This window comes from Phalacrocorax carbo, chromosome 7 (genome assembly GCF_963921805.1).
Source record: "Phalacrocorax carbo chromosome 7, bPhaCar2.1, whole genome shotgun sequence".
Classification (NCBI taxonomy): Eukaryota; Metazoa; Chordata; class Aves; order Suliformes; family Phalacrocoracidae; genus Phalacrocorax; species Phalacrocorax carbo.
In genome coordinates, this window is record NC_087519.1 from 44,958,293 (window position 1) to 44,972,793 (window position 14,501).

A 14,501-nucleotide genomic window follows, 5' to 3' on the forward strand; every position below is an offset into this window, starting at 1 on the left:
ATCTAGATTTAGTATCTAGATAACTAAACTGATTATTTTTTGCTAGAGTACTTCAGAATTTGAAAGCTCTCAGTTCTTGAAAGCAAATTCACCATTTGCAATGTAACTGATAAAAATGCAGGCATTAGTTGGAATGAAGTTAGTATTTGGCTAAGCAACAATCTTCTGTTCTCAGGCTGCATTTGGGGTATTTTTAGGGTATTTTATTTCTGCTTAGATGTGCAGTGTGCACATTGATAATAGCAAGTTAAATTCATATGAGTCTTGAGATCAGATTTCTTTTCTTACCTGTCTCTTCCACTGAGCTTTCTTTAAGATTGCAAAACCTTCCTACAGAATAAAGATTTTTCCCAGGGGATGGCAAAAAAAGTGTTGTGATGCTTTCTGCCACTGAGGACCAGTGTACTTTGTACATGGTGAAAGACTCAAACCAGCTAGTTTGCTGGCAAGAACAAGGTCACAGTGGCTTTTCCCTCCCCAGTTACCCTATTTAATGAATATTTTTCTTTTCTGTCATTTTGGCTTGTGGCCTGCTGATGATAAAACAAAATGACTATGCCCTCTGGCTCCCGCAGTTCTCCATCTGTCTGTGTACACCTTCCTTTAAGAACCGCTGTCCACAGATCCTTCTTCCTGCCCATTGCTGGCTTCTTGCCGTGCTGGTTCCACCCGAGCAAGGACTTGCTGAAGACGTCTAGGCTGAAGCCACCCATTCTCTGCTCTATCATCCAAGTGGTTGAGGCCACTTTACTGAAGCCACTGTCTGCTCCTGGCTGAGCTGAGCTTTCCTGTGTGTCAGTGTAGACTGGCAGCTCTGTGGAGTAGCAGAGCTCTGGATGTGTTCATAGCTAGCACTTTTCTGAGCTTGCTTTATATGGGGAAGAGCAGAAAGTGGCTAGACACTGATAGTGGCCTTGTCTACTAAGGAATCCTCAGCTGGTTACTTAGGGAAACTTGGCAGTCTTACCACATTCTGAGGCAGTGGGAAGGATTGAAGCAGGGGCTGAAATCCAAGGAGAAGTAGAGGAGCTCTAGGTCAGCAGAGAATGGGGCCCAAACTCTTCCTTCAGAAAAGAAATCACTTGCACTTAAACACCAGGGTTTTTGGTGATGTTTCTTTCACTTCTCTTACTGTATGAAACTGCTACCACTGAGGCCAAGACACAAATATTTGGAGTCAGAACATATGTGCTTGGTGTCTCAAATGAAATGCTAAGAAAGTGAGTGTACCTACAGTAATGCATTCTTCTAACAGTATGGAAATTATGAAAGTAAGACTTTGTACTATTAATAATCACCAGGTGTGACCTCAGAGGGAAATTTTTCACAGTGAGAACAGTCAACCATTGGAATAATTTCCCCAGGGAAGTGGTTGACATGTGTCCCACATGGGACACTTTCAAGATTTGGCTGGACAGGGTGCTGGGCCATCTTGTCTAGACTGTGCTCTTCCTAGAAAGGTTGGACTAGATGATCCCTGTGGTCCCTTCCAACCTGGGATTCTGTGAGCCTGCAGTAATGCCATCAGCAGTGGTGACATGTCAGATAAGTCAGTGAACTGGCCAGTGGTACATGTTACTAGATGTTTATCCTGTGTGTTGGCATGGCAGCCATTAAGCCCAGCAGTGTTTTACTTACAAGATTGGTAAAATATTTCTATGCTTTTCCTGTGATTCTTGCCCTGGTTGCAGCAGAGACTTGCTTCACTGTTAGGGCTATCTAGGGCTGGGCTTAAATCACAGGTGGAAGTTATTTGAGCTTAACAGAGGAGGCAGAGCTTCCCATTCACTTAGGTGGTCCACCTGGCAGCATGCACTAGATCTTTGTCCTGACTCTTTTTTCCTTAACCACCTGTGTATTATGCCACAAACTGTTTATGCCACGTAGGACCATAATGTCTATGCTAAGCTGATCAGAGAAAAGAAAAGGGCAAGCTAGTAAGCAACATCTACACTTGTCCTACAGCCCCTCCCTAGCCATGGTCCACATCCGGTGGCTATTGGTTGAGTATTGCTCAAATGCAAAAGGAGGAGGAGGACTGTTGTGGCCAGCTTTCCCACAGGCTGATTTGGAGAAACACATGGTGAACAGGAGAGTTTGTCACTTCTGTTCAGTGATCCACACGGTTTTGTGGAACCAGACAGGAAGACACTAGCCTAAGCTAATAGGTACGATTCAGATGACCACAGCTTACCTTGGGTTATAATAAACCACGCATATTTGAACAGCATATAAAAGCCAAGCTTCTGTAGATTTTAGTTTTAACTAAATGAACCAAATAAGAATTCTTGAAATCACCAAGCAGTTTTTGAGGAATTCATAGACTGGATTAAATTGTGTTTTCATTGACCATAGAGTACAAATTGGGAAAGATGTGTGTTTCCAGCTTTCAGAAGGTTGAGACTTTCACTTTTTTATATCACTTTTCTAGCTCTGAAGTATGAAATCTATCGGTGCAACTGGAATAGTATTTCTAAAAAGATACATTGTTTTTCTGAGCCTTTATAAAGCCATTTCAGAGCCTTCCACATGCTACAGATAAAAAAAAAAAAGTTTGGGCACAGAAGTTTGGTGTTGTGGGACAGCAGAAGATTGGGGGAGGAGGATAGATATCTTTTAAGTCACTAAAATATGATAAGAAGTCAGGTCCCCTCTGAAGCAAGATTAGTAATACCTAGGCCATCCTGATGGCTGTTCACCCATTGTCCTCTTTAAATATGCTGCTGGTGGGATTCCATGGTCTGTTCCAGCACTTAGATACTCCTACCAATAGAAACGCAACGTACATCATCTTGCCCCAAAACTAGCCTGTTACTTCTTGTTCTGTACTGGGAAGAAGAAACATGGATAACTGTCTTCAAAAGGATCTGTTATGCCCACCCTCAGCTTTATTTCTAAACTAAACAAATCACATTCTTCCTGTTTCTCACAGAACTGAAGGACAGCTGAGGTTGGAAGGGACCTCTGGAGATCATTTAGTCCAACTCTTCTCTTCAAAGCAGGGGAAACTAGAGCAGGACGTGCAGAGTGCTGTCAGCTGTACTGAATATCTCCTGAGCATGGAGACTGCACAATCTCCATGGGTAACCTATCCCTCTGTTTGACCAGCCTCACAGTAAAGACATTTTCCCTTGTGCTTGAACAGATCTTCCTGTATTTCAGTTTCTGCCTGTCACCTGTTGTTCTGTCCCTGGACATCACTGAGAAGATTCTGGCTCTGTCCTGTTTACTTCCCCTGTCAGTACTTGCACATTGGTAAAATCCCCCCAAACCTTCTCTTCTCAAGCCTGCATGCTCCCAGTGCTCTCAGCCTCTCCCTGGATGTTATGTGCTTCTATCCCTTCATCATACTCATGGACCCTTGTTGGACTCTCTCTGGTATGTCCAAGTCTCTCTGGTACTAAGTGATGTTTAATATTGCCAAATCTTGAGATCACACCAGTCTGAACTGCTGTTCTGCTCCCCAGTGAGAGTAATGGACACAAATACAGTTCCTTCTCAGTGTGTTGCAGGGTGTTTTTCTTGTAGGGTAATGCTCTGTAAGTCACTTCAATCTCTGTATTAACTCTTACGTAAGCCTTTTCCTGGCTGATGACTGTGAAATGAGATGTCATGAACTGCAGCTGAAGAATGAAAAATAGGATTTCTTCTCTCCCTGGTACCGGCAGTTTGGTCACTTCAATCTCCCTTCGTGAATATGGGCTTTAAAAAGTAGAATTACAGATTTCAGAGTTAGAAGATTAAAAGATTTAGGAAATCCTAGGAAAAAATTCCTGCTACTGGCTGTGGTGGAGAGGTTGGATCTATCTGTAGATAGAGAACTCCTGTCTCTTAAACAGCCGAGGTTGCTATGGGTTTGGAGGAACCACAGTACGTGCTTGTCAAGGAGGCTTCTCTAAATGGGAGAAGTAGCAAAACTAAAATAGGGTTTGTGTGTGGTGGCCAGAATTGGATAGTATAAATCAGAAGGGTTTGAGTCCTTGTCTCAGTCTCTCCCTTGCTTGTTGATCTTGACCAGGTTTCAGCAAGTATAGCTCTATTCTGGGAAGTAGTTTTGTTATGAGGGCCTGGTGGATGTATTGCCTTGTGTTGACTGCTGTGTCTGTGTTAGTACAGCAGCAGGGCAGGCAACTGGAGGAGAATGCAGAAAGCCATGAGCTAGCTCATCTGTGCTGAGGCTGTGTTGCATTGTAAGGCATGGTTTTGGGGGGCAGCAGAAAGGCTTAGCAGGGTTGGGGGGATGGGGTTTACTTGGGGTGGGTTTTTTGTTTGTTTTGGGTTTGGTTTTTGGCTTTGCTTTTTTTCCCCCTTACGTCTTTCTGCCAGCTCTGCAAGCACAGCCAGGGTCCTCAGAGTATCTCCACATGGAGAACTGCATGTGCAGGATACCAGAACATGAACACATGGCTCACAAGTTATCCTAAGCCTTCACATGGACAGTGTCTGACAGAGGGGTAAGCTGCCTTGCACCCAGGGCATGCTGAGGGTCTCTGTGCGAGGGATTTCTCGGCTGTTGGTTCACACTGTAGCTGACTGTGCTGATTCCTTCAGGCAGGCTGGCTCCAAGACTCACACTGGATCCCTGACATGGCCCTGACCTCTGCCAGGAGCAGAGATGCTGTCAGGCACGCTGGTCCAATGGCACAAGTGGTTTCCTTTACATTAGGTTTTGTAATGTACATCTGTGCGGAACTGGGATTTTATAAATGGTTTTGTTGGCAGCGAAGAAACACTGTGGTGATGGGACCATTGTAACTTGTAATCACTGCTCCACTGGAGAGATGTTTTGAGAGGGCATGCTCTTTTCTATTTGCCCTACTGATACAGTTAGGGGGAAAAAAATCCACAGTGCAGGAGGCACATGAAGCCCTCTGGAGAAGCAGCAGAGGACTTCAAGCTGGGTGTAGGTACAGTAATTGTCCTGAGTTTATCTGAACTGAGTTAATCATATAATTGATTTGTTAGAGAGGATGTCCAGTAAAAGGGTGTTTGGTGACGGAGCAAGGGGTGAGGTGAGATCTGTGGTTGTTACGGAGCAGAGAGGGGGAGAGAGTCAATGGCTTGTGCTCCTGTGTTCCCGTGGGTTTGTAGGATTAACGTGGTAAATGTAGAGCAAACACAGGGATTCGTAGCATTCAAAAGCAGCTGATCTGGTGATTGAGAAGGTGCCATTTTGCATCCTTGCCTTCAGGAGGGGCTTATTTTCCTGTCTGTAAAATGGGGATCACAGTCCCTGTCCACAAGCCTCACTGTACCATGTGTTACTGTCACGGAGCTGCTGTCACTGTCTGAAGTGATTTGTCACAATTTCTTTCTTGGGAATCACAGTGTTTCTGTTCGGCAAAGGTACAGCTAACCTAGACGTAAAAAAAGTGAAAACAGTAAGTGTGAGATTGTGTGGTGCGCAGAAAGAGGAGACAGCTTGTCCCAATAAACCATGAGGTGGCATGTTGAGGTGGAGCTGTGAATCTGGTCTGCAGGATGCAATCTAGGATCTCTCTGAGCTTTGAAAGTGTATGTGGTAATCAGAGAGCGGTCATGTTTTCTGCTGCCATGGCTGCCAGTATTCTGGAAAAGAGTTTTGGCACAGACATATGTACCTGGTGACAATGCGTTCATGAATGTAGTTAAAAAACAACCAAACTCCCCCCCCCCCCCCGCCCAAAACACAGCAGATTAAGAGTCTCACGTCTCCTCTGTGGAGACTCCCATTTATTGAAGTGGAGGCTCGCGTTTCAGAGTAGTCCCACAGAGCCTGGTGTGCTACGGGGGATGCTGATGCAGAGCCTTTTCCTCGGCTCAGTGCTGCCTCCCTGCCTTGCCTACCCCAGCTGCGGCAGAATTTTCTTCTGGTGCTTTCTGGGCACTTCCTGCTTGTATTTGCTGCTTTGGAAGCCCTGAGAGGACAAACACGAAGGTTTCTGATGCTTATAGTGTATGTAGCCTTTTTCTTTTAACTTTCTCCTTCCACAGACTATCCAGTAGTCCTTTAACAGTTCTGTGTAACCTCTAGTTTTACAGAGGTTTTACGCTTGTGTCCCCTGCCATTTTCCACATTCTCTCCTGCTCCAATTCTATTTTTTACTTACCAGTTTGTCTTCTAATCATCTCCTCCTGCCTGCCTTCACCTTTCTGTCTGAGTCCTGGGCTCTGGCATGTGAGTGGACAGCAGCCAGGGGAGCACGTGGTGTGTCTAGCAGAGAAGAGTGGATGTTTCTCACCTGAGTCAGCCCTGGGGGGCAGCCACAGCAAATAAACAGTTTCCAGATTTGGTCTGTGGTGCATTTTGAAACTGAAGCATGGATGTTTTGGGATAAGCTGTGCACATTGGAGCCTTCTGTTACAGATTAAAAAATACTGCTGTGGGACAGAAGCAGAACTAATGTCTCCCGGCGATCACACTGAGCTGGATTTTGGCTTTAGGCAGCAGCCGAAGCTATCCTGTGCAACAGGACAGAAACTGGGAGCGAGTGGGACTGTAGGTGTCTGTTGCCAGTGTTTGACTGGGATGGAACAGGCTTGGCCATTGTAACAGTCCCCTCTGCTGCTGCAGCTGTGCTAAGGAAACCTCTGCCGTGGTTATTCACTGAAGACTAGTGTGAACTAAGGACCTTTCAGGTTTTAACGTACACCTGGTGCTTCCTTCCAGAGGCTGTTGCATGTCTATAGTACAGATTATTGCAGGCCGATACAGGGTGTGCCAGATTGAATGACGTGCTGTCTGGCATGGCTGAGACAGTTTCAGTGAAACTCCTGTTGATGAGACACTTCAGCTGACATCATACCACGCCATGGGCTGGCTGATATGGCTGTTGGCAAGGGCTGTGTCAGCACCAGTGTGCTCCCTGAGCCACTGCCTGAGGCTTGGTGTAACATCAGTTGTGAGTGGGTATTTCTCTCCACCACCGGTAGGTTGTATCCTGTGCTGTTACCAGGCGGAGCTTCTTTTAAAAATTGCTGGCATCCAGCAACACGGGCTATCTTTAACTGTGGGAGTACTCTTCTATAACCGTCTCCCCACCAAATAGTGCTCAGCGTCCTGCTTCTCTCACACAGGGATGCTGTGAGGACGAATCTAGTCAGGTATATCAGAGCATCCACTTCCACAGCATCCAGGCACCTCACAGGCACTCGATTATAGCAATGTCTGCCTCGTCAAACACCCAGTGGGTCAAAATAATTGTAAAGGGATGCTGTACCTTTTTTAACACTTAATTTCTCTTTTATCGCTTGGGTTAGAGCCTTTGTTCCAAACACAGTCCAAACTGCCTTTGAAATCCGAAATGTGACTGCACCTAGATGCACCACATTATTTCCTTTCTTTTTCAGATAGTCTAATTCTTTCTCTCCCTTTCTTCTTAAAGCGAGCAGCCTCTGGGGTGTTTTGCAGTACTACTGATGTTTAACATGAAGAGGCTGAGAAACTGATGTATGCAATGATTAAGTCACTTTCACAAGGTCATGCAGCAAATCATTGGTGATGCCAAGAATAGCACCCCAAGTCTCTTGGCTCTCTCTAGCCCACCCTAAACACTATAGCCTGCCTTTTCCTGGTGAGCATGATCTGATTCATAATGCAGCAGTTCTGCTGTGAGGCTGGCTACCTCTCTGTGATCTCTCTGCTGCTGCAGAGAAAAGCAGTCAGGCTCAGCCAGCAACAGAGATTGCACGTCCGTAGCAAAAAAGTCTGAACCTCAGAAATGGTATTTAGCAGCTTATCTTATCTACAGATAAGCTCATAAAATGTACTGACTGGTTAAAAATAGGTTTTAAAGTTCTTGGCAAACATTTCAAACTTCATATTCTTTGTTTTTTGCTTCAGTACAAAAATACCATTTCAATGAATCTGATTCATATTGGCTTTTTCTGGTCTTTCTGGAGAAGTACCAAATTATTGATGGGTGGTTTTTGCTTTTAATTGTACTCTTGAATGCTAAACCTATTCCTGCTATTTGCTTGCAGTATGTTTAGGCTATGTTTAGGCAAACGCAAATGTAAGTGGTTATTCAGTGCCTTTGGCACTCTGAACAGAATGTACTGAACTCCTGGGGCTTGTTACAAAGCCTCAGCCTCCAGCACTAACAAAGCCTGTGCAGTCAATAGCTAAAATATAAGAAGTACCTGGGTTTGACAGAGGGAGTTCAGGGGATCTGAGAAGACCACAGATTGTGAACCTGCTCCCAGTTTTTGTCTTGTGGATTGGGTAAATGAAGTAAGGGGTCTCCTGCCTTGTGTGCTAGCAGCTGAGGGTGCTCTCAAGGGGCTACCCACGCTGGGTGTGCATGCACTGCCTGTAAGGCTGGGGCTGGGTTGCTTTAACATTGTGGTCTGTGGATCCTTTTGCAGTGTGTAGTTTGCCGATAAAGTTCTTGTCTGGCTGTATCAACACTCAGCTCAATGAGTTCCTGAATCATAATGGAGGCTTTCCTTCTATGAACACCACAGTCGATGGAAGTGAAGTGAACCAGTGCGATGCTGCTGCCCACTGTGTGTCTGTTGGCAGCAGCTTGGGATTTTTACAGTTCTTTGCCTTGTTACTAAACCTATTTTAAGCTCTGATGGAATAAGGATGGCATTTGATCACAGTACTGGGCACAACTGTTTGGCTTTTATAACCTATGTTTTAAACCGGAGGCTTTTACCATATATGTGTGTGTCTTCAAATAACTTCAGACGCGTGGCTTTAGGCTTGTGTGCTCTTTAGCTGGCCTTGCCATTGCCTCTTATGAGAGAGCTCCTGACTTTTGCTCAGGGGGGTGTTGTTTACCTACATGAGAACCCCTCAAACGAAGGAATGTAGTGATGACTGGGGGGGCACATGAACAGAGCACTTCCTTGCCTCCATCCTTGGTCTAGTGCTCACGATGGGAGTTAAAGATGTCTTTGTATCTCTGTCTTTTTATTGAATTTTCTTTATTATCATCTCTACATGTGTGCCAGTGTCTTGTGATCTTGATTCTGATCTTTGGGGTTATTGTGTGGGTGGCACACTATGTAAAGACTTTAATATCTAGTGCTGCAGGATAAATCTCTCCTGTCGTGGAAATGATCAGCTGCTAATGCTGGTTCTGTGTTCATCTACCTCTAGCATGCTGAATGAGCAGCCTCTGTCTACCACGTAAAATACTCTTAAAACTGGTGCTCTGCATTTTACCCACAGGACTGAGACTTCTGAGCTTTTTACTAGATTAGATGCATTTATGGTTAGCAGTGAAGTTTAGTCTTGTGTAATTTAATACTGCGCAGAGCAAGGCAGAAGGCTTGTTTCTTCTTGCAAGTGAATGTAGCCAGGAGATGAATGTTTGCCATCTGGGAGGAAAACCAGGACTGGCAGTAACATGAAGTTAGGAGAAAAGAAAAAGGAAGAGCTCTGTTGAGGGAGGGCCAGAGTACAGAGAGGAGGAGAGGCAGGTAGTGAGATGCCCATCATGGTTGTCTCTTGTCTCCTTACGTAATAATCTAAGAAATTCAGGAATCTAAACTACCAAAGCTGCTGCTTTACACTGTCTTTGGGTGGTAACAAAAACCATGGGACCTCTTAACTGCTTTATTCCATACAAGTGTTTTTCAAGACCCATGCAGATAACTAATATCTATAAAACTAACACGCATTTACTGTGTTTTGAAATTAGATTTCTGCCCATATATTCTCCTGCTTTCGTGTTTTGATGACCAAGCTTTACCAAATCAAATTTCTGCCTTGTGTTTCTGTATTTCTAAGCTGCGCACACATATACCAGCTTTGGTGTAATTCTGCACCATATTCATACACACAAATATCTAATACTTGTGACACCCGGAGGGTGGGGTTGGAGACCTCGCTCTAACCTCTAAAATGAGGAGCCCAGTTATGGGACTGTTGGGTTATTGTGCAAGCTGGTGCTTGATGCATGAAAGAAAATCACATTCTGCATGGAGTAAAATTACAGCTGCTGAAACTTCTATGCTCTATATAATGTAGGTTAGAAAGAAATTTGGAATAGCTGGTATGTTACAGTAAACTACAGTTCGTGCTGTTGGGGCCTAAGGACTGCTTGTTACTGCAAATGCTGTTTCCCCCAGAAAACCTTCACTTGCAGTAAACAGGCAAACTATAGTAATTCGGCCAAACACAGGTACATAACACCCCAAAAGCCATGTATGCAATCACTAAAGATAATGCTGTTTGAGCCAGCTTTTAATGAGAAATACAAAGAATTTGATCATTAAAACAATCTAGCTAATTAATTGTTTAAATGTAGACTATAAATAAAACAAAAGCTAACACAAAAAAGCAAGTTCAAGCTGTTTATGGGAAGGGAAATGGCCTTCACTGACGCCTCCTTCTTAGTATTTCCAATAGCATCCAGGCCTGAGTGTTCATCACGGATGCAGGAAAAAAGGGAATATTTCAGTTCTTAACAAAGACTTTTTAAGCTGGAGCATGATCTGCTCAGTTGTGGGGGAGACAAGCAGACCACTGACTGTGCTCGCACTGCTGGGGTCCTGCTGGCTCTCACCTGTGGTAAGAGGCAGCATGGCTTGGGGGAGAGATCTCCAGAGGAGACCTGCATGCCTGGGTCGTGGTGCTGGCAACATGCTGTCTGTTTCAGAGCTGTCTGTTCCCTCCTGGCCTTCCCCTGGAGTGCCTGGGAAGGTGAGGAGCTGACACCAGGGCCTGTTGGGTTGCTGCAGACCTTCTAAAGCTGGGCATGGGCTTCGGAGAGCTCAGCTGGCTTGACTCACTGTGTTTTCACACAGAAAAGGGTTCTGGACCACTCTGTGCATTTCTCACCACCCATGTGGGCTTTGGGAAGTCATTCCTTTGCCTTGGGCATGGGGTACATCGGCATGTGTTAGCCTGGTAGCATGGGGCCATGTGCTGTCCCTTGGCATGGACTGGTCCGAGTACGTCCCAGGTCACCTGTGCTCGAGCGCCTGGCCTTGGGGCTGGTGCCTTGTATGTCTGGAGCCTCTCCACCCTCCCCTCCGGCTGCTTGGGGTGCACGCAGGCATCTCCAAACGCAGGAAGTCTGCAGTGAGCCAAGAGGCTGTTCCACCTCTGTGCTGTGCTGGGATCTGCTGCAGAGCCAGCGTGAGCTGCGGGCTGCACCTGGGGGAGGTGGCCCAAGCACAGCAGGACTCTGTGTCACCAGCAGGCTTCCCTGGGCATGGCCTGTGATGTGGCCGGGCACGTCATGGGGACGAGCGCTGCAGTGATGGTGCAGGACATGTTGCACAAGAGACCGTCCTCCCGTTCATCCAAGCTGCCCTGCCTTCTCCCAGGCCTGTCCTGGGACAGGACATTGGACCCCTCAGGGAGCTGAGGCTGGTACGAGGGCCCCACCACCACAGCAGGCCCCTTGTTTGTGTTCTCTCCTTGTAACCGAGCCCTTGGAAGGGACATCTGGGACACCCTGGAGATGGTCTCATGCTGCTGGGGGATTGGGCTCAACTGGCCATGATGATGGGGAGCTGCCTCGCCAAGGGTCCCTGTCTCAATGGCCATGGGGAACCAGCAGCAGGGCAAAGGGCCACAGGTGTGTGCGGCCACGGCCATGCTCCTGCTCCCCGGTCCCGGGTATGGAGCAGGCAGAAGGCTCTGTGCAGCCCCTCTGCCCCTCTGCACAGGGTTGGGGGCCAGGCTACGCTCCCTCTGCCAGCTGGGCAGTGCTGCACTGGATCAGGCGCAGGGGAGGGAGCAGGCGCCCAGCCCTTGGGGTGCTGGCAGGCTGCTGCACGGACCTGGCCTCTGGGGTCAGCGTGGCGGTGTTTGGGAGCCTGCTGTAACTCTGGGTCAGAAGATTTTCTTTCTTTTCCCAAGAGAATTGAGAAGGGTGAGGAGAGCAGTGCCACTTTTGTGCATGCTCCGCAGCTCGTTGGAGATGGCAGGTGGGGGGATTTCGGGTAGTGCTGGGGAAGTCAACTTTGCCTCAGGGTCTCTGGTCAACAGTGCTTCAGGGCAGGCCAAAGTGAAATGTGGGCAGGCCACCTTGAAGCAAAAAGTGGACAAACTTTGCAGCTCAGGACCATTCAAGACAATGCTAATGTCATATCCCATCCTGGTTTTACTAAATCAGATTTATTCACCCCATCCCCTGATGGATCTTTTTCTTACACATACTTCATTGCTATGTCCTCCCTTCAGTTTTCAGGATTACGAACCTTTCTGCAGCAAGATCTGAAACAGCCAGATTGCGGCTTAGATCAAAGTCCCTAGGATTCACCTGTGATTTCCAGTAAGGCTTCTTTACGGTATTCCTGATTAACATTATGAAGCCATGAACTTTTATTTTGGGTGTCTGAAACACCATAGGAATTTTCTGATGAGGGTACCTTTCAAAAAGTTGTTGTGCTTCGCTGCCTTTTGCTTGTAATTTCCAAAATGACCTGTGTCTTACAAAAACAATTTTTCACAAAGCTTTGAACGTGTTTTCCAGTGCTTCTTGGGGGTGTCCCTGATCCAGGCTCTGGTTTGGTGTGAATGCGTGAGAAAGAAACTGATTGCTTTCTGCATCTCACCTCCATTTTTCCTCTTGTGCTAAGGGCCATAAAGCAGAAAAGTAATTGAAAAATGGTAGCTTAAGACAGTGCTGTATAAGTACTTGTGAGAGCTGGTTACCCTTCTTCCTCCTTGCCTCTTTACTCTGCTGTTAATGGATTTGGATAGAAAACGGAAGATTTTTGTTTCATTGAGGCAGGCTGGCTGACAGCTCCTCTTGGCGCTGTTGCTGGCAGCCTCTGCTGGCCCATGAGCTTCTGGCCCCCAGACAGACTGCCTGTCCTGCAGTCACTGCAGCAGCTGACTGCTGGGTGACCAGCTTGCTTTACTTAGAAGGTTGGTACATCCATAGGCTGTAACACGATAAATGATGAGCAGCTGAATGCTTTGGAGCATACAAAGAACAACACAGAGAGTTTGGGTTTTATTGCATTTGAGCTCTTTCCATAGAAAGCAAAAGGAATACTGTGGCTTTCCTTATTTGTGTGGTCCTGGGGCAGAGTATTATGAGTTGCAAACAATGACTGAAGCAGGCAATGTTTGTGCTGGTAACAGAGACTGAAATGTTTCCTGTCATGGAAAAGATGAGCAAGCCAATTCCACATCACCTTTCTTTTCTGAGACCTGTGAGTACTGTCAGTGTTGCTGCTATTTTCATTTATGAGCTCTGCCCTATGTGGTATCAGCACCATTGCTATGCATGGTCAAGTGTCACCTTCCCAGGAGTGGCATGAAGGGAATAAGAAGGCATGAGCCCTCCCGGTACTCCCTCTGCCTGCTTCATGCTCTTCACATTTTGCTGTATCACACACTGCTCAAACCAAAGCAGGGGCAGGAAAGCATAGAGACCGTGGCAGCGGAAGAGGAAGGCATAAAGGAACCAAAGGGAGGGAAAATGCAGGAGCAGTAGGTAGAGAAGGCCAGGGCACCATCCTTGGTGCCAAAAATCTTTCTGTGGCTGTGGTCAGCACCCAGTGCTGAGGAAAGGGCAGGCCTTCAGAAGTATTCCCTGTCATTCCTGGCTGGTGACAAGCCTGGCCATAGTAACTTGTACATCGAGCAAGCAGAAAGAGCCATCCATTCCTCCATGGACTGAGAAGCCTGGCCAGCCCTGAAGAAATCCATCCCAGGTGTGTCCAGCGCTGCAGGAGCCAAACCTTCTGGTCTGGCAGGCTCAAAGGGATGTTAGCAAAAGGCTGTAGATAAACTCAACTGATGCAGCTGAGTGTTTTGAAGCTCTTGTTCCCAAACAGGTGTGATATAAAAGCCTTAATCTACTGATAGATGATGCAGTACTGATAGGTGAAGTCTCTGTAGGGATGAAATTGTCAGCTAAATTCTGCTTGTGGAGGCCTGACATATGTGGAAGACAATAACTATATTTGTTGGAAGGAGCTTGAAATGCAGACTGTCAGAAGTCTCTTGGCTTCTAATCTGAACAGCTCTGACCAGGAAGCACTGAAACATTAAACAGAAGAACTTGCAGGTTCTTTTTGAGGTTATTTCTTTCTTGCTACAATTGCAGGCAAAGAGGACCGGATTTTTCTGGAGCATATACCTACGGTAAAAAGTCTTGGGTGTGTTTGCCATCATTATGGACAATCAGTATCAGGCTTGACTGAAAAGTAGCTTGTGTGTGTGCACCGAGTGTTTATGCACAAGTTCAGAGCATAAGATGCTGATCACTCCTAAGGCGGTTGTTTTCACAGGTGTTCTGAAAGGGACAGTGGGGCAGAAATCCCCTTTAGTGACTCTGAGACACTTGGGTCTTTTTTCTGTCAAAGGGGGAAGATGGCTTAATTATCCTTTCTGTCATCACCACCCAAACCAATGGTGCATCATGTTGAGCCAGCAAATACCCCTTGCAGTGGATGTCAGTGGGTACAGAACCAGACAGCCAAGAGACTTGTTGGAGAGTTTCCTTTCCTTTTGCTTCCCTGGGAGCAGAGGCTTCTCCCTGCCACCCTCAGCCACCAGGAGCTGCTCTTCCCTAGGCTGATGGGAACTTATCAGCAGAGTT

The 14,501-nt window shown here is 46.5% G+C and overlaps 1 long non-coding RNA gene across 1 annotated transcript in view; it reads left to right on the top strand.

Annotated features, from left to right (window-relative positions):
• The window catches only part of LOC135314390 (uncharacterized), a 74,406-nt gene that overhangs the window by 27,196 nt on the left and 32,709 nt on the right, over positions 1–14,501 (top strand). The window contains exon 9 of the long non-coding RNA XR_010373890.1: positions 12,128–12,218. This is a non-coding gene — a long non-coding RNA (uncharacterized LOC135314390). The remainder of the gene's footprint in view (positions 1–12,127; positions 12,219–14,501) is intronic.